This window comes from Lissotriton vulgaris, chromosome 3_1 (assembly GCF_964263255.1).
Source record: "Lissotriton vulgaris chromosome 3_1, aLisVul1.2, whole genome shotgun sequence".
Lineage (NCBI taxonomy): Eukaryota > Metazoa > Chordata > Amphibia > Caudata > Salamandridae > Lissotriton > Lissotriton vulgaris.
In genome coordinates this window covers 289,976,774-289,995,042 of record NC_141689.1, presented here as the reverse complement: position 1 = coordinate 289,995,042, position 18,269 = coordinate 289,976,774, and the positions used below count along the sequence as shown (strand labels likewise).

Sequence of the window (18,269 nt, the reverse complement as noted above, 5' to 3'; positions counted from 1 at the left end):
CAAACTCCACTGCAATCTATCCAACTCCTTTCTACTTCAATCTTCCGAACTCCAATCTACCACAATCTCCTAATCCACTTCACTCAAATCTACCAAACTCCACTCTACCAATATATACCCCACTTCACTTCAATCTATCCCACTCCACTTCACTTAAATATACCCCATTCGAATCTACCCCACCCCAATCTACCCTACTCCAATCTATCCTTCCTAACTCTATTCCACCCCCACTCTTCCCTACCCCAATCTACCCCACTCCAATCTAGCCACCCAGATCGATCAATCTCCAGTCCAATCTAACCCACTCCCCACTTACCTACCCCACTCCATCCCAACCTACCCCACTCTCCACCACTCCAATATACCCCACCCCACCAAAATCTACTCCACACCACTCTATCCAACTCCTCTCCCTTATCTAGCTCACTCCAATCTACCCCACTCCAATTCACTCATCTCCCCATCTACCACACTTCACTCTACCCCAATCCACTCCCCTTTAACCCAATCTATCCTACTCAACTACAATCTATCCCAATATATATATATATACCAATCTACCCCATTCCACTCCGCCCCACTCCAATGTTCTTCACTCTACTGCAGTCCCCCATGCCAATCTATCCCACTTCAACCTACTCAACTCCAATGTACCACACTCAAACCGCACTCTACTCCAATCTACCCCACTCCCCCCTAATCTACCCCTCCAACCTTAATCTACTCCACGGTAATCTAACCAACTCCACCCTAAAAAACTAAACTACCCCACTCCAGTATATTCCACTCCCCCATCCACCCCACTCCACTCCGCTACTCCAATCTACCCCAATCCACTGCACTCCAATCTTCCCCAATATATCCCACTTCACTCTACCCCAATCTATCCCAAACAACTAAACTCCAATCTACCCCACTCCCCCACTGCAATCTACCTCACTTCAATCTATCCCAACCCACTCCAATCTATCCCACCACACACCAATTTACCCTACCCCAGTCTAACCCACTCCTACCTGCCCGTCTTCACTCTACTCAAATCTACCCGACTCCACTCCAGTTTACCTGACTCCACTCCAATCTACGCTAATACATCCCACTCCACCCCAATATAGCCCACTTCATTCTACCCCAATCTACCCTACTCCTATCTACTCCAATCTACCCCACTCTAATCTACCACACTAATTTACCAAGCTATCCCACTTCAATCTATCCCATTCCATTCTACCCCACTCCACTCTACGCCAATCTACCCCACGCTACTAACGTTTGGTCATGCTGTACATCACACATACAGGGCGACTATGTTACATCCATGCCACTCGTACTGTTTGAGCAATTGTATCCATAGTGCATAACATTACCAAATGCCTGTGATCATTATTCTTTTCGTTCACACTGGCACATAAATTAAAATTTAATTACGAGCGCAGCTCTTTTACAGGCTCTAATCATTGTATAGAAATTCTCCTGCATGAAAAAACTACATCTCCCAGGCACACCACATTAAGAGCACGCTAACGTTACGATGCCACATACCACTTCCTCTGAAGGTCGGAGGTCGGGGCGGGGTCTGTGGCCACATCGGATTACGGCGCGTGAACGGGAATTTAAAAACCCGCTACCGGCGACTCGACTAGTCAAGCCGAGGACCGGGACCAAGATAGGTATACTGCTGGGTGACGGCTCAAATTGAAGACCACCCGCATAGTTTAACCGGTCCTGTGTGATGAAGCCAACCCCCGCAAATCGGGTAAAGTAGCTTTGGAATGAGAGACAGGATGCATGACATGTGAATTTCGGTGTGTTCAGATTAACGAGAGAGATGTATATAAACTGCTCTACATTTTAGACTGTATACCAGTTGGTGCAATCGAGATTGCTTTCGCTTATTGCATGCTGTTTTTTACAATATGAGACTCTCACACAAATAACGCTAGTATGTGAATAACCTCACCACCTACATAGGAATCTGTCACATAAAAATCCAATATGTTTCAGTGTTATGGTTTGAGTGGCACAGTGAAAGGTTGATACCTCCACATATAAGCATGCACTAATTTGTAGGCATGCTCACTTTGGCGGTATCCACGACGCCCTGTCAGGGCGCACACACAACAGAAATTTTGTTTGTGATATATGTTACATGGTGTTTGTCCCTATGTTTCTTTTCAGATGGAGTCTGGCAGATGACATACAAACACTTTTAACATACTACAAGGAGCAGCTACTTTGCCCTCACTTTACTGATAGGATAGGGACCTCACATCCTGTTAGATCCCTCACATAGGGGGTCAACCTTGCCCTGAAGTAAGTCCTGGACCTTCAGGGCCACTATGGACTGAAACATGTTGGCAATAGGGTCTTCGGACAATAATACTCCAATCAAGACCTAATTTAAAAAATGTTTAATTACCCAGACAGACCCAAAAATAAAGGGAAACCGGGGATCTGCCTGAGGTATTTTATCTTTATAAGGGTCCAAGAAAAGGGTTTTTAGTCAGGTTTAAGAAAAGGGCGTAAAGCTGAGTAATAGCGCAAAAATATTAAGAGATTTCAGGTAAAATGTGAGGTGCAGAAAAGGAAGAGGGGATGAGCCCATTAACCCCCAAATGTGGTGTCAGCCCAGGCTAACACTACGTATGGTACAAGACAAACACCTATGCACACTCTAATTACTACACAGTAGTGTCAATGTAGACATTCGAGACATTTGAGACAAAGCCTTTCACTTGCAGACAAATAATTGGTATTCTTGGAAACAGTTGTCGGAAAAGATGTCTTTAATGTCCAAGAGAACCAGCCGACCTGTGCCTCTAGTTCCCTTCTTCAGGTCTTTCCTGAGGTTTTGTGGTTTAACAAAATCAGACAATATTTCCCAGATGATTATACATTGTGTCACATTGCATCTTTAGTAAGAGAATGGCACATGAGTTTTCAAAGCTAAGGATATCTCCAAGGATCAGTTTGCACGTCAGCATGTCGACTGGACCAAACAGGCAACCATAAAATTAAAGGGCACACTTAATCCTGTTCAAGAAGCCTACTACTTCTGCCTGATTACAAAAGTCAAGGTCAATACGAGCAAATCCAACATTGGGCACAAAAATATAATATCATTTACACTTGTTGGGTACTGGTCTAGCTCCAACCTTCCACTCACACAGCAACTCAGAAATGCCTCTCAGCTTTATATTATCTGAGCACTGAAGATATATGACCTTTGATATTAGAGAAGCTACTAACTAATTCAATTCCTCCATCTCGGATGACTACATTTTTCAGACCAACTGACAACATTATAGTTTTTAGGAAATTGGTCTTTACTCCAAGGTTGTTTTAACTTTTAGGAAATAATGACATCATCATCACATATGACTTCTTCTTTGAGTCCACTGGTACAGAGCAGTAGGGAAATGGGGCTAACGTATAACACTGGCATCGCGCGTTTTATGACTTTTGTAACAGTGGATTACAATTTTTCTCCTCAACCTCCGTATCGCTCATAATCTGCAACCATACTGACACAGGTTGAGAGGCCTATAAATCCCAGATGAAATCCCTCTTTTCTCATCCTAGTGGAATTACCTATATGCAGTTAAAAGTTAAGGACAAAACCACCTCGACCCACAACCCCCCACAACCTATTCCTCGAAGAAACTGGAACAAAGTCACAGCTGACCAACTCCTCTCATCGCTCAACCAAAACCCACCCGCCCTCTCATCGGATCCAAACCAAGCCGCCACCAAACTCAAACAATGGATCACTCACAGCGCTGATGAATTAGCACCCTTGAAAAACCATCACACCAAACAGGACAGCAAAAAGGCCCCCTGGTTCAACGATGACCTAAAGAAATCCAAGAAGCTATGCTGCACTCTCGAGAAAACATGGAGAAAAAACCCAACCACCGACAACATGACCACCTTCAAGGCAGCCACCCGCAAACACCACCAACTGATTCGATCCACCAAGAAATCAGCATTCAAAAATTGACTCGACAACAACGCCCATAACAGCAAGGAACTATTCAACATAGTCAAAGAATTCACCAACCCCACCGCAGCCTCAAACGACATCACTCCCACCCAAGACCTTTGCGATTCGTTATCCTCCTTCTTCTACAACAAAATTGCCGACATACATAACAGCTTCGAGAACATCTCCAACGAACAATCCTCTCCTCCCCCCTCCGAACCTAAACCGCCCTCTAACTACCTCAGCGCCTGGAACCCAATCACCACTGAAGACACCATCCGCCTTATGAACTCCATCCACTCTGGCTCGCCAACCGACCCCTGTCCCCACCACATCTTCAACAAAGCAGACTCCATCATCGCACCCCATCTCCGTGACATCATCAACTGCTCCTTCAACTCTGCTACCTTCCCAGAAAGCTGGAAACACGCCGAAGTCAGCGCCCTCCTGAAGAAACCCACAGCAGACCCCTCTGAACTTAAAAACTACCGCCCCATCTCCCTCCTCCCATTCCCTGCCAAAGTCATTGAGAAAGCCGTCAATAGCCAACTCGCCGCCTTCCTTGAATCCAACAACTCCCTCGATCCCTCACAGTCCGGCTTTCGAGCCAAACACAGCACCGAGACCGCCCTCATCGCAGCCACAGACGACATCCGAACACTACTGGACAACGGAGAAACAGTGGCCCTCATTCTACTCGACCTCTCCGCCGCCTTCGACACAGTCTGTCACAGCACCCTCATTCAACGCCTCAGCAACATCGGCATACAGGGAAAAGCCTTGGAATGGATCACCTCCTTCCTATCTGGGAGAACTCAGAGAGTCCGACTTCCCCCATTCAAATCAGAGGCCACCGAAGTCATCTGCGGTGTACCACAAGGATCATCACTCAGTCCCCCCCTCTTCAATGTTTACATGAGTCCACTCGCATCCATCGCGCGCCAACACAACCTTAACATCATCTCCTACGCTGATGACACCCAGCTGAACCTTTCCCTCACCAAAGACCCTATCACCGCCAAAACCAATCTTCACGACGGCATGAAAGAAGTAGCCGAATGGATGAAAAACAGCCGCCTAAAACTTAACTCAGACAAAACGGAGGTGCTCATCCTAGGATCATCCCCACTGCATGGGACGACTCATGGTGGCCTTCGGCTCTAGGCACAGCACCCATACCCACAGAGAACGCACACAACCTTGGCTTCATCCTAGACTCCTCACTCTCGATGACCAGACAAGTCAACGCCGTCTCATCCTCCTGCTTCAACGTACTTCGTATGCTCAAAATAATCTTCCGGTGGATCCCCCCCGAGACAAGAAAAACTGTCACCCACGCACTGGTCACGAGTTGTCAGGACTACGGAAACACCCTCTACGCCGGAATCACAACCAAACTACAGAAAAAACTCCAACGCATCCAAAACGCATCAGCAAGACTCATTTTAGACATCCCTCGCCAAGATCACATCACCGGCCACCTGAAAGACCTTCACTGGCTCCCCGTCAACAAAAGAATAACGTTCCGTCTCCTCACCCACGCACACAAGACCCTCTACAAACTAGGACCCGAATGCCTCAACATCCGGCTGTCCTTCTACACTCCCTCCCGCCAACTCAGATACGCCAATCAAGCCCTCGCCGCAGTTCCGCGTATCCAAAGATCCACCATGGGAGGCAGATCCTTCTCCTACCTGTCGGCTAAGACCTGGAACTCACCTCCGCCTTACACAGAACCACCTCTCCTTCAGAAAAGAACTAAAAACCTGGCTATTCGATAAATTATGAACCCCCTCCCCAAGCGCCTTGAGACCCTCCGGGTGAGTAGTGCGCTATATAAATTCCTGAACTTGATCCTGAAGTCTAGCCAAAATTGACTTTACCTGGGATTTTATGCAAACCATCTAAAAATTAAAAATAAATTGGTGAGGTTCGGCCCAGTGCCCCTTCTTGTTAACAGGTATGATTTTGAGAGTTTACCTTACACCTTTGAAAACAGCCCAGAGAGATGGATTAAACTTCTATACCAACTAGGACTGCCCCACCCCAGTTATAATCACTAAACAACTGTCCACAAACGAACCGAAATTGTTTTCACATACCGAAGTGGGTTTGACTAATCTCACTTTCCTGCTCAGTCGACCCATAATGTTTCATGAAACAAAAGGAAGCAAGGTTTATTAAAATAGAAGAACATTCATCAGTTAGTTAAGACTTTCTCAGGCAACTGTTTTATAAACCGACATACTATTTTTAACCTTGCATGGGATATTAATATCCTCCTAAGCTTTCCTAGCTTATGTTCATATAGCCTTATGATTACTAGGAAACGTGTTTATTGCCATTCACACTTCCCTCCTAACTTTTCTTTTAAATATTAAACCACCTGCTATCCTCCATTGTATGGCTGCCTGCCTTCAGTCATGAATGATTGTGAAATACACAATCTTTTGGAATACATTAATTGTCTTGGGATCTCCATCAAAATCTAAACAGTACAACAAATTTAGAACCTCTCCAACTATCTTTAAAGTCTGCTGACATGTAACCTCTTCAAAACAATTTGATAATCCCCTTTTAAATAAAACCACATACTGGTAAAACCTACTAGCTCATTGTTGACCGAAGAAAATCTTTTTTACTTAGCATATTTTAGTAAAGACCTTCTGGATAAATTTGTATCTGTTTTTGTGCCTGCACATACGTTTGCAGACAGAGGGTGACCGGTCTTCTCTTGTAGCAGATGCTTCACCTTTCTCGAAGGTACCAGCTCCTGTCTTGTGGGCGGCTACACCTTCCTCCCTGCCTTCTCTCTCATGTACACGCTAAGTCTTGCCAACTTCTGCAGTTCCTGTTGGCCCACTCATATGCTAGTTATCCTCTCTGAGGGCGCTGCAGTTTCCAGAGAGGGCCAGGGCTCCACTTCACCTGTACACTGGCTGGCATGCTTTAGGCACTGGTCACCCTCCAGAGTAGCTTCAGGGTCCTGAGGGCACAAGCTTGACTTGTGCTTCGCTCGACTTTTTGCTGCTCTGGCCATTACTCTTTATTTTCTTAGAAGTCCTGGAAAGACTTTCTCCTTCGCCCTGCATTTTCTGGTAGTATAGTCTTATCCTTCAAACATCACCTCAGCATTTTCTTCTTCGCCAGTCCCTTCCTCCTCCTCATCATCATCTTCAAAACATCCCACTGCATCATCTGTAATTAACTCCTCTGCATCATTGGCGCCACCAGGCTCATTCTCGGAGATTCTTTCCTCACAAGCTTTTTGTTAGTCCTCCATTGACTTCATGTGTTCCACAAACGTCCATGGAGTTGTGAAGTGCTGGCTGCACACAGTACACCTGGGACTCTGTGATGTTTTGCCAGCTTATGCTCTGGGGTCTGTCGGTGCAGAATCAAATCTCCCCTGGAGTGGACCTGATATGCATTATACATCTCTGCTGCTGGGGCTTCACTCTTCCATCTCTCCTAGGCATTGGAAACTGATTCTCCTTGGCGATGGCCATGAATGTCATCAGGCAGGTATTGCTTATGTGTTGAATCTCCTATAGTCTCTTAGTCTCTGCAGGTGCTGTGTTGTAGACATGTGGGATTGAAATTGCTCTGGGGTGTGATATCTGACTTAGCACATGTAACAGAAGAACCTGGATTTCATTCCTAGAGTTGGCTGCACTGCGGTGTTCCCCTCGTTGGTCCTCAATTCAGGCTTCTGGGCAGTAGCACTGATGGCTCGACTCTCGCTGCTTTGTTGGATCATCACTTTCAAAGAGCTCCCAGTACTTGATGCCTCCTCCGTCTTGGAATCTATAGAGATGTACTGTGCATTTGGAATACAGTCAACCTTGCACTGTCGCAAGCTTGAAAAAAGCCTATTTCTGGGGAATCTGTTTCCTCTTCCTCATGGCTCTCACCAAAACAAGGTTCTCATCACAGCCTTCTTCCTCAGAACTCTTCAGCCTCTATGCAGAGAGCTTAGGCCAGTCTTCAGATGCAGATTCTTCTCTGTTTTCTGGTTCGGGTGAAGAGATGTCACTCTGATCTGCTTTTGGGACATCCAATCCAGTCATTTTCATGGGTTTCACGTCACTCCCTGTTGCCTGTGAAGATGACCCTGGTTGTGGCTCACGCTTCCCATCATGGCCTAGATGATAATCCTTGTAAAACATCCAATTTAGTGGCTAAAAGGACATGCCTGGAAAGCCCAATCATGGGGGTTTCATTGAAATCCCAATGGGAGGGGTTCTTATAATGGAATGTCTTGACTGGGTGAAGATTTGCGGCACTGCAGAAGCCGGCACTATTACAAATCCACATATGATACCTTGCATGTGCTGCATAAACAGAGCTTGCAGCAGCTTTGGCTGGGGCCCAAAATGGTTCTACAAATTGTTACCCATACAGCCATCATTTGTGGAGGATGTGTGGTGTAGGAGCCTGCTGTAGTGGAGGCATCACCCTTCCTCTGTGAAGGATGGGGCATGTGCGGTGCAGCTGCTGCTGAAGAAGTTGTTGCAGCTGCATCATGTGCTGGTGGTAGTGCTGAAGGGGGTGACGAGTAGGTGGAGGGAGGAGAAGATGAAGATGAGGTTGTTGCTGGTTAAACATCTTCAGCCTTCATCAACAAAGCAAACCTGGAAAGTGCTACTTTTTGGGTTGGTCCTAATGTGGTTGTTGCAGCACAAATGATCTCCCTGACCCTGCAAGCGTTGGATCTTACTTTGTATTTTCTGCATTTTTCATTGGCCTGGTCTCTTTTGTGGGCTACCAAGTCTAGAGGTTTGAAGACATGTAACCTCCTACCATCACTGGAAGATACTTCAACCTGAGGACAGATTGGCCGGATAGGTTTACATTTGGGTTTTAGAAGGGCTCGTATTCCATGAACAAATAGTTGTGGTCACTTTAATGTTGTTATATAACTTTATATATTACATATTTAAAATAAATTGCAAAACCACAATAAAATTAATTCCAGTGGATAAAGCGCAATCTTTAAAGGTCAGGAAAGAAGCTTGAGCCTCTCCATGTCCACTAGTCTGGTTTCCCACTTGATCCAGCACCCTTGAGTAGCACAGGATCTCAGGCTTGGCCTTACTTTGGTTTCCTTCTCACTTGTCAGACTGGCTGTTTCAAGTCACTTCCAAACCCTATGCCTCCATTGTGCATTCGATTCATCATGGCGTTCCTCAGGTCTCGTCTCTGAGCCCAACGCTCTTGAATATTTATGTTCAACCTCTTGGGGACATTGTAGAAGTCTATGACTTTTTCATAAGCTTGTACGCTGTCAATACCCAGATAATTATCAGCCTGTCCCCAGATTCTGGCAATGGTACCCCTCAGCTAAAAAGTTGTTTAAAATCAGTGGCTAAATAGATGGGTAAGAACGGTCTGAAAAGAAATGGTGCTACGCAATCAAATGATGGACGGAATGCTGAATAAATCATACATTTACCCCCCAGTCAAGAGGCCTGGGTTAAATCAATTGTTCTTTTGCTCACCATGCCACCCCAGTTTAGACCTAGCCATATGCAAATCAGTCTTGACCCTGTGTCTTATGGGAACAGTCCACACCGACCTTCCTAGCCAGGTCCTCCCTGGGACCGGTTTCTCGGTATTACCCTTCATCAGCCAGGCTAGCTTGAAATATAAATAATAAATTATATATATATATATATATATATATATATATATATATATATATATATATATATATATATATATATATATATATATATATATATATATATTTACTGTAAAAACCATAGGTTACAGGGGTGTTCTAATTAGCTGGACATTTCACTCATATAAAACCATTGGAATTTCTCTGTTATAGTTAGTTCTACTAACTATAACTCGCGCGCCCGCAATCCACTGCTGATGTCACATATTACATCATTCACAACATGGTCAGTGACATCACTGATGAGTTTGATTTTTAGCAGGAAGACACACCTTCTTGCACACAAACAATCAGTGAAGGCATTTTTCTCCTTCAATGTATGCTGTGCAATGCAGCATACATTGAAAGAAAAAAATGCGAAATGAAAACAATTCTTCTTGGTGTGCCTTGGTACACCAATTGGAGGATGGTGCAGCATTCACACACATGTCCAGATTTATGATTTCTAATAGTTCTGGAGATGTGTCTTGTTCTATGAGTGTTCTGTACAAACACCCACAACAGCACCTATAGAACGCCCCTTCAACGCAAAGTGGAGTATATGATGAGGTTGTATTTACATGGAGAAGAAAAGCTACACAGAGAGCCTTTCCCTCTCCTTGCAAATATGAAAGAGTGTCTTGCGCCATCACTATGTTACAAAAAGTGACATATTGTTGGCACAGGATACTTCTAAACTTGCCCCATGAGTGCTTAGATTTTGGCAGACTGTTACAATAAGAACATATTGGTAGTTCATTGATTGAAAAATTGCATGAGAGTGACAGGAGGTAAACACAGAGATATCTCTCCAAAGATGCTCAAAGAAGAATGATTGAAATGACTGCGGTCCTTTAATAGGTACAATGGGAAATGTTATGAACCAATCAAATCTTTTTCTTTCAGGTCACATGGGATCCTAGGACAGAGTGATTCCAAAACTACATAGGTGTAAACTGGGTATTTTGAAAACTGTATTAATACTTTGTAGCTTCTTGTAGGTCTGCATGCATAGTACATAAAGAAATTGACTTGTACTAGGGTTAGTGGTAGGCCAATCCTTAACTATATGACTAATAAGTAGAGTAATTTCAGTACTGCAAAGAGAGAACAAGATACATTTAGAAGTACTTAGGTTTTGGCAAAGTGATAGGAAATGTTTATAGAGTGATGTTCTCTATTGAACACCATACAGCTGCGTTGCAGAGAGGTGGTCCGAACCAAATGATAAGAAGGCTTTCTTTGGTATTAAAATTGCAGTACAGTACTCACTCCAATTATCCAAACACTGCTATACACGCATTTATACAGGAGGTAGTCAGGTTGTAAACCCAAGGCTCAAACACAGAAGGATAGAAAATATATCTTACAGCCACTCGAGAGGATAGGCCTGAAACTGAACTGTGTTCAGACCAGCTCAGACAAAAGGGTGCATCTGAAAGGGCGTCAGATGTGACTTCGGCACATTTATAGGGACCCCCACCGAATGCAGGAGGTCCGCCGTAGTATGGAGGGGGAGATGACAGCCTGTGGAGAGCCCACCTTCAACAGCCAGTTGCCGAGATAGGGGAAGACTGGCACCCCCTGATTTGCTCATATGAGTAGCGTCTACCGCCATCACTTTAGTTAACCCCCGTGGGGCACTAGTAAGGCCAAAGGGGAGCATGGTCAACTGAAAATGCTTATGGCCTACCGTAAACCTCAGGTAGCGCCAATGGTCAGGCAGGATGGGAATGTGGAAACAGGCATCCTGCAAGTCCAAATGTCCTGGGCAGATAGGATCTGAGCTAGAGTGAGCATCTTCATTTTTTGCTTTTTGAGGAATCAATTGAGGGCTCGCAAGTCTACGATAGGGCGAAGGCCCTTGTCCTTTTTTGGGACCACAAAGAAGCAGGAATAACAACCACAACCTACTTCCGGCTCTGGAACCCTCTCTACGGCACCCTTGGTCAAGACAGCCATGACTTCTTCCCAGATGCAAATCAAATGATCCGCCATAGTGGGTTGTAAGATGGAGGCATGGAGGGAGTGGTGGTCTCAAAGGGGAGGGAGTAGCCCTTTCAGGCTATCTGAAGGTCCCTGTCTAATGGGATGGTCTTCCAGTGGGGGAGGTGATTGCTGATTCTGCCACCAACTTGCTGTTCATGATCTAGAAGGGTAAGAATAGGAGGGTTTGGAGGCTGAGGCTGCAGGGGGTGGGGGTGGTGGACTGACCTGACCTCTGCTGGCCAGACCCATAGGGTCAGACTGAGCTGCGGCCTCTACTGCGTGAAAGTTGTGGAACCTCCTCGGTCCTGAGGCTGGGGTATGGTTGGTGAGGCTGAAAGTCCCTTCCATGGCGGCAAAAATGGCAAAAGGCAAATGGGAAGCCACTGAGAGGCCCAAGGACTTGGCCGTAGCCAGGGAGTCCTTAAACCGCTCCAGTGCCATGTCTGCCTTGTCTCCGGAGAGACTGTTGCTATCAACAGGCATGTCCATGAGAGAGGCCAGGACATCCCATGAAAAGACAAAAGTTCTCAAACAGGCGTGGTGTCGAACAGCCACCATAGATAAAATAGCTCTGCCCAGCGAGTCAGTTGTGTCAAGACTACAGCAGATGGTGAACTTTGCTGCATCTCTCCTGATGGACACTGCTTGGGAGAGGACGATTGAGGCCTCCTCCAGGACCTGTGGCAGCACTTGCGCAATTGTTTCCATAACGGCCCAAGAAGCATGCAGTGTTTACCAACCGTAATGCAAGACTGGTGCAAGATTTTCTTTTTTACCCCAACTATCCAGCCTCTTGGATTCCCTGCCTGGGGCAGCGGGAGGAAACGCGCCATGATAGGTAGGGGCTTTACCCACCAAGCTCTCTGGGGTAGGGTGGTTGGTGGGGAAGCTTGGGTCGCCCTAAGCATGGTGGTGGCGGTGGACGATTATCCTAATCACAGAAGCCCCTGAGGTGGGTTAGGACCAGGTACCCAGTAGGACATCTGTAAGGGCCTTAATAAAGGCTATCAAGGGTTCTGAAGAGGAGACCCCTGGCTGCAATTCCTTCGTTAAGATAATCAACTTGACAGCCACGGAAGGAAACTGCAGGACCAGGACTTAGCCGCCCTTCGCACCACCAAAGCATATAATGCTTCCTCCTCCGTAGCCATCGTAGAGGGGAGAAACCATAGCAGAATCTGGAGAGGTGTCCAGTCTACTGCCTCACACAACTCCTCACAGCAGTCCATTTCCTAATAAGGTTGGTTTTCTAAAGGGTCGAGCGACCTCTCCCACTCTTCTTCCTAACCCTTCAGAATAGGGCTCAGGAAATGACCTAGGACATGGAGGTTCTGTGGATAGTACTGACTCCAGGTCGTCATAAATCAGATTGGGCTGGCGCCGCTGGCCGTCATCATCGGCGCCTGGAGCTTCAGCGTCGGTGTGGGCGAAGGTCGCAACGGCACAACTGGCAATGGAAACGATACTGGATCCATGAGGAGGCAGGGTGGACATTGGGGCCAGACCCGCTGGTGCGGAACTCGATGGAGCCACCTTTGAGCCCACGGAGCCCGAAGGCGCGCCGGTAGGGTGAGGCAGCCCAAATATGAGGCACATTGCATCATAGATTATTTTAAGCTGTACAGGGGTCGCTCCGGCTCCCAGAAAAGCAGGAAAGTGCAGAGCCGACCTAGGTACAGGTTCAGAAGAACGAGGCCTAGAACGTTGAATATCCTCAGTCGTGTTGGCTGACGGATGGGAGAAGTCAAAGAATGCTTCGACTTCTTGTGCTTCTTATGCCTCTTACCTGACCTACCCAACATTTTTTAAATTGCCTATATCTTTGGTGCCGATCTTCACAAAACTTTCAAAAAAACAGTGTGCCTGTGGGTCTTATTGTGCATGGAGAGTTTCGGGGTGATCTGTCAAGTGGGTCCTGAAAAAGGTTGTGGGTTATGGGGGGTGATGGGAGGGGGCAATATTTATATTTATTTATACTGAGTTTATAGAGCGCCTGGTTACACTGGCCAGTGTGTCCCTGCGCTATTCAGTGGCCTAAATGATCCCTAGTACAGCTCATGAAAAAACAAATTAATACTTGGGGAACAAGTGTGTTTTGAGTTCTTTACGGAAAACTTTTTCGGACGGCTCCATCCGGAGTCTGAGAGGGACAGTGTTCCAACTCCGGGCCGCCAGGAGGCGGAAGGATCTGCCGCCCATCCTGGCCCTGCTGGTCTTCGGGATGCACATTAACCCAGTGTCCTCCGAATTGAGGAGCCTAGTGGGTTTATACAATGTGAGCAGATTCCGCAGGAAGCTAGGGTCCTTGCCATGAGCGATCCGATGACCTATACACAGGATCTTAAACTGGACACGTTCTTTTTTGCATTTCCCATATTAATTCTCATAGGAATTTTAGACACGAGTACAGCCCAAAACACTGAACGGAATTACAACAAATTTGGCAGAAAGCTTTCAGGGAGCAGAGGTTTCATCGATTTCCCTGCCCGCTATCATGTGGGCAGGGAAGCAGATGACAGAATTGCATGCACATGCAGGAAGCTGCATTTCAGTCTGCTCCTTACGTTTGGGAGCAATGCTGGCTCTCGATGGAGGCAGGGTGCCAGAAAAGATCGCAGGGGCAATGAGGTTTCTCCTGCGGTCTCCAACAGTGGTCACAAGGCACCCAGGAGCAAGAGGCCGTGCCCCAAGGGATGGGATCCCCGGGGACAAAATCAGCCCGGGGAGGGGGGCTCCAGGGTCCCTTACCCCCATTAGTTCTTGGGCGGATGGCTGGGGATGATGTCCCCAGGGGATGAAGCCCGGGGCGACCACGCGTCCCGCTCTCCCCTAGTAACTATTGGAGTGTCGTCCTGGGACTGATGCTCCTTTCACAGAAATTAAACTTCAATGGGAAGAACTTACAAATATGAACATAGCAGATGCCCAGTGTATATTTCACTTCAGTAAAGGGCAACGGATCCTTACCGCCTGGGCTTGACTAAGGCAAAGCAAGTGTGTTTTCTCTGTAATTCCACAGTGAAAGGCGATCTGGAATGCTTTGTGGAAGTTAATGCATCATTGATCTATTGGAGCCCAATCTGTAGTGACTGTGATGAGTGGATTCTTTCTTGTCCTTAACCTGGTGAGAGTAGAGTCCATTTTTCTGCCTTTATTAATACGAGTATTCAAATGTGCAAAATCACTTGGAAGCTTCACTGCTTTGGCCCTGCCGACCTTAGTAGTATGTAAAAGTCTCCCCTCCTTTTGCCAGGAAGATGGACAGCTTAAAAAGAGGCCCCCAGTGCATTTCTCGACGATTTTAGTGACGCAATCTTGCTGCAGAGGAATATGAGGACATCGCCACCAAAGAAGGAAGCATTTTCTTAATATACTTAAGAATGTTATGTTACGCAAACTTCTATAGCGCACAGCTGCCCCAGCAAAGGGGCGTCCCGGCGCTTAGGATAGGCAGTAGCAACATAACACTACGAAGAGCAGCAAAGAAGGCAGACAGGAAGGATCCTAGCACTCAGAGGGGAACAGAAAAGTTTTAATCGCCTTCCTAAACTTAAATAGGTAAATACAGGCACAATTATTGCAAGGGAGAGAATTCCATAGTTTTGCAACCAAAACACAGAAAAATCTTCCACCTACTCGACAGAGCTTGAAGCGGGGTACAACAGCTAAGTTCTGCCCCAAAGACCTCAGAGAGCGGGACGGGATGTAAGGGGTGAGGAAGTCCTCGAGAATCTGAGGAGAGGACATTTTCAAAATTTTAAAGGAGAGACAGAGTCTTAAAATCAATCCTTTGCCTAATCTGTAGCCAATGAAGTGAACGGATTGTACCTTTTGCAGAACAGCACCTTGGTAAACCTACCAAGGCCCTGGCAGCAGCGTTCTGTACACGTTGAAGCCAGGAGATTTCCACTTGATTAGCCCCTAACAAAAGGGAACTAGCATAATCAAGTCGGGACAAGATATTTGCCTGAATGACCAGCTGCCTAGTAGGGGCATCAAAGCATTTTAGAACGGGCCTAAGCCTAAGTAAAATCCCAAAGCAGGTTGCTGCTACTCTCTTTGTGTGGCCACAGAAGGAGAGGGTCGAGTCCAGCCAGACACCTAGATTTATTACCTCCAGCGTCGGGATTGGAGTGTCACCTAATTCTGGAGGCCACCAGTTATCGCTCCAAAGGTTGCTCTGCTTGCCTACAATCAGAACCTCTGTCTTCTTAGCATTAAGCAGGAGACAGTTCGCTGCCATGCAGTCCGCCACCGCCAAGAGGCCATTACGGAAACTCAGGGCATCAAGGTCAGAGTTCCCACTAAGAGCAACCGCCAGCTGTGTGTCATCAGCGTATGAGACAACAGTCATACCCCAGAGCTTGGCGACAGCAGCCAGCGGCTGCACATAAAGATTAAAAAGTGTGGGACTCTGAGGCACCCCTAATTCCAAAGGGTAAGGCTTCGATTCAAAAGGCATGATGGCAACCCTAAAAGAGCGATTATCCAGAAAGGATCGAAACCAGTCAAGTGCCAAGCCGGAAACACCTGCATCTCCCAACCTTTGCAGCAGTATCGGGTGGGACACTGTGTCAAACGCGGCACTGAGGTCGAGTAACACCAGTGCCTCCGTTTGACCCGAATCCACCACCGTCCGCAGGTATTCTGTCATTGAGAGTAGGGCCGTTTCGGTGCTGTGACCAGCACGAAACCCATTCTGGGATGGATCCAGAATGTTGATCCTCTGCAAATGCTCCGATAAGATGTTATTTACATGGGCCTCAGCAACCTTCGCTGCCCATGGGAGAAAAGAGATAGGTCGATAATTCTCTAATTTGAGAGGATCTAATGTGGGTTTTTTCAGGATGCACAAGTTACTACTTGTGTAACGATATATCTGTAAGAGACATTAGTTAGTGATAGATTCCTTACCTTAGAATATCCCCAGGCGTCAGACTGGATCCGGAAATTTTTGCGTAGCAATACCCCTGCGCGCTGGTAGGCGTCGTCTGCGGCTCCGCGTCCGTCGTCGGCGTCGTGAGCGCCGGGATGACGTCATCGGAGTATATAGACGGCGCCCATGCGCGCTGACGTCAGTTCTGATAACACAGCTTTTCCGCGCCAGATACGCAGAGCCATGATAGAACTAACACTGGTGCCATGAAACTAGGGCCCTGAAAGGGGATGACCTTAACCCTAAATATCGGTTCGCAGAACGGGGAGGACGGTAGGGAATCTATCACTAACTAATGTCTCTTACAGATATATCGTTACACAAGTAGTAACTTGTGCATCTGAAAGAGACACGTTAGTGATAGATTCCTTACCTTAGAATAGATACCCCAGCAATACCAACCCCGGTGGTGGGTCTGCGAACCAATATCACACCAGAAAGTCCTGGAGGACGGAACGGCCAAAGAAGCCATCCCTCCGGACTTGACTGTCCAGGCAGTAGTGTCTTGCGAACGTGTGCAGCGAGGCCCACGTGGCTGCCTGACAGATGTCCTGCAGGGGGACACCGCGGCCCAGGGCAGTTGTCGTTGCCGTGGCCCGAGTGGAGTGAGCCCGCAATCCAGCCGGGGGCTCCTTCCTCGCCATGGAGTAGCATGCTTGGATGCACAAGATGATCCACCTAGAGATGGTCCTCTTGTGTACAGCCTTCCCCTTCTTCGCGCCCACGTAACCAACGAAGAGTTGGTCATCCACCCGGAATTGGCGAGTGCGGTCTAGGTAGTAGGAGAGCGCACGTTTTGGATCCAGACGGTGGAGCCTCTCCTCCTCTTTCGAGGGATGCGGAGGCGGAAAGAAGGTGGGCAAAGTGATGGACTGCCCGATGTGGAAGGCCGTGACAACCTTGGGCAGAAAGGAAGGTCGTGTACGCAACACCACCTTATCAGGATGAACAGACAGGAAAGGTGGAGAAGAAGAAAGAGCCTGGAGCTCACTCACCCTCCTGGCAGAGGTGATGGCAACCAGGAAGGCCGTCTTTAGAGTAAGGAGACGAAGAGGGCAGTTATGAAGTGGCTCAAAGGGAGCACACATCAGATAGGTGAGAACAAGATTCAAGTCCCACTGGGGCATCACGAAGGGAACAGGAGGGAACATGTGCGTGATGCCCTTCAGAAATCTGCTTACAATAGGGGACTTGAATAAAGAAGGCTGATCTGGTAGCCTCAAGAAGGCTGATAGAGCAGAAAGGTACCCTTTAAGAGTGCCCAGAGCAGAGCCCTGCTGGGCAAGGGAAAGAAGAAAGAGCAGCACTTCCGAAAGGGGTGCAGAGAGAGGATCCACAGCCTTTGCTGTGCACCATGCCACAAATCTGTTCCACCGGCAGGCGTATACCGACTTTGTGGAGGGACGCCTGGCTGCCAGAATGATATCACAGACTTCGGGAGGCAAGTCAAATGGCCTCAACTGCCGCCGCTCAATCTCCAAGCTTGTAGGTGGAGACTGGACAGGTTCGGGTGCAGGACCGTCCCCTGCTGCTGCGACAGAAGGTCCTCCCGAAGAGGCAGACGAATCGGGGGATCGACTGACATGCTGAGTAGCTCGGGATACCAGTATCTTCGTGCCCAGTCCGGAGCCACAAGGATAACCTGGGCCCGGTCGCGCCTGATCTTCTTCAGCACTCTGGGCAGAAGTGGTATAGGC

General features: G+C 47.3%; 1 protein-coding gene and 1 pseudogene across 28 annotated transcripts in view; both read right to left on the bottom strand.

The window, feature by feature from the left end:
- Positions 1–18,269, bottom strand: part of NEDD4L (NEDD4 like E3 ubiquitin protein ligase) — a 1,724,212-nt gene that overhangs the window by 82,789 nt on the left and 1,623,154 nt on the right. The gene's annotated exons all lie outside the window — the stretch shown is intronic.
- LOC147726340 (uncharacterized) lies at positions 7,032–12,344 on the bottom strand (annotated as a pseudogene).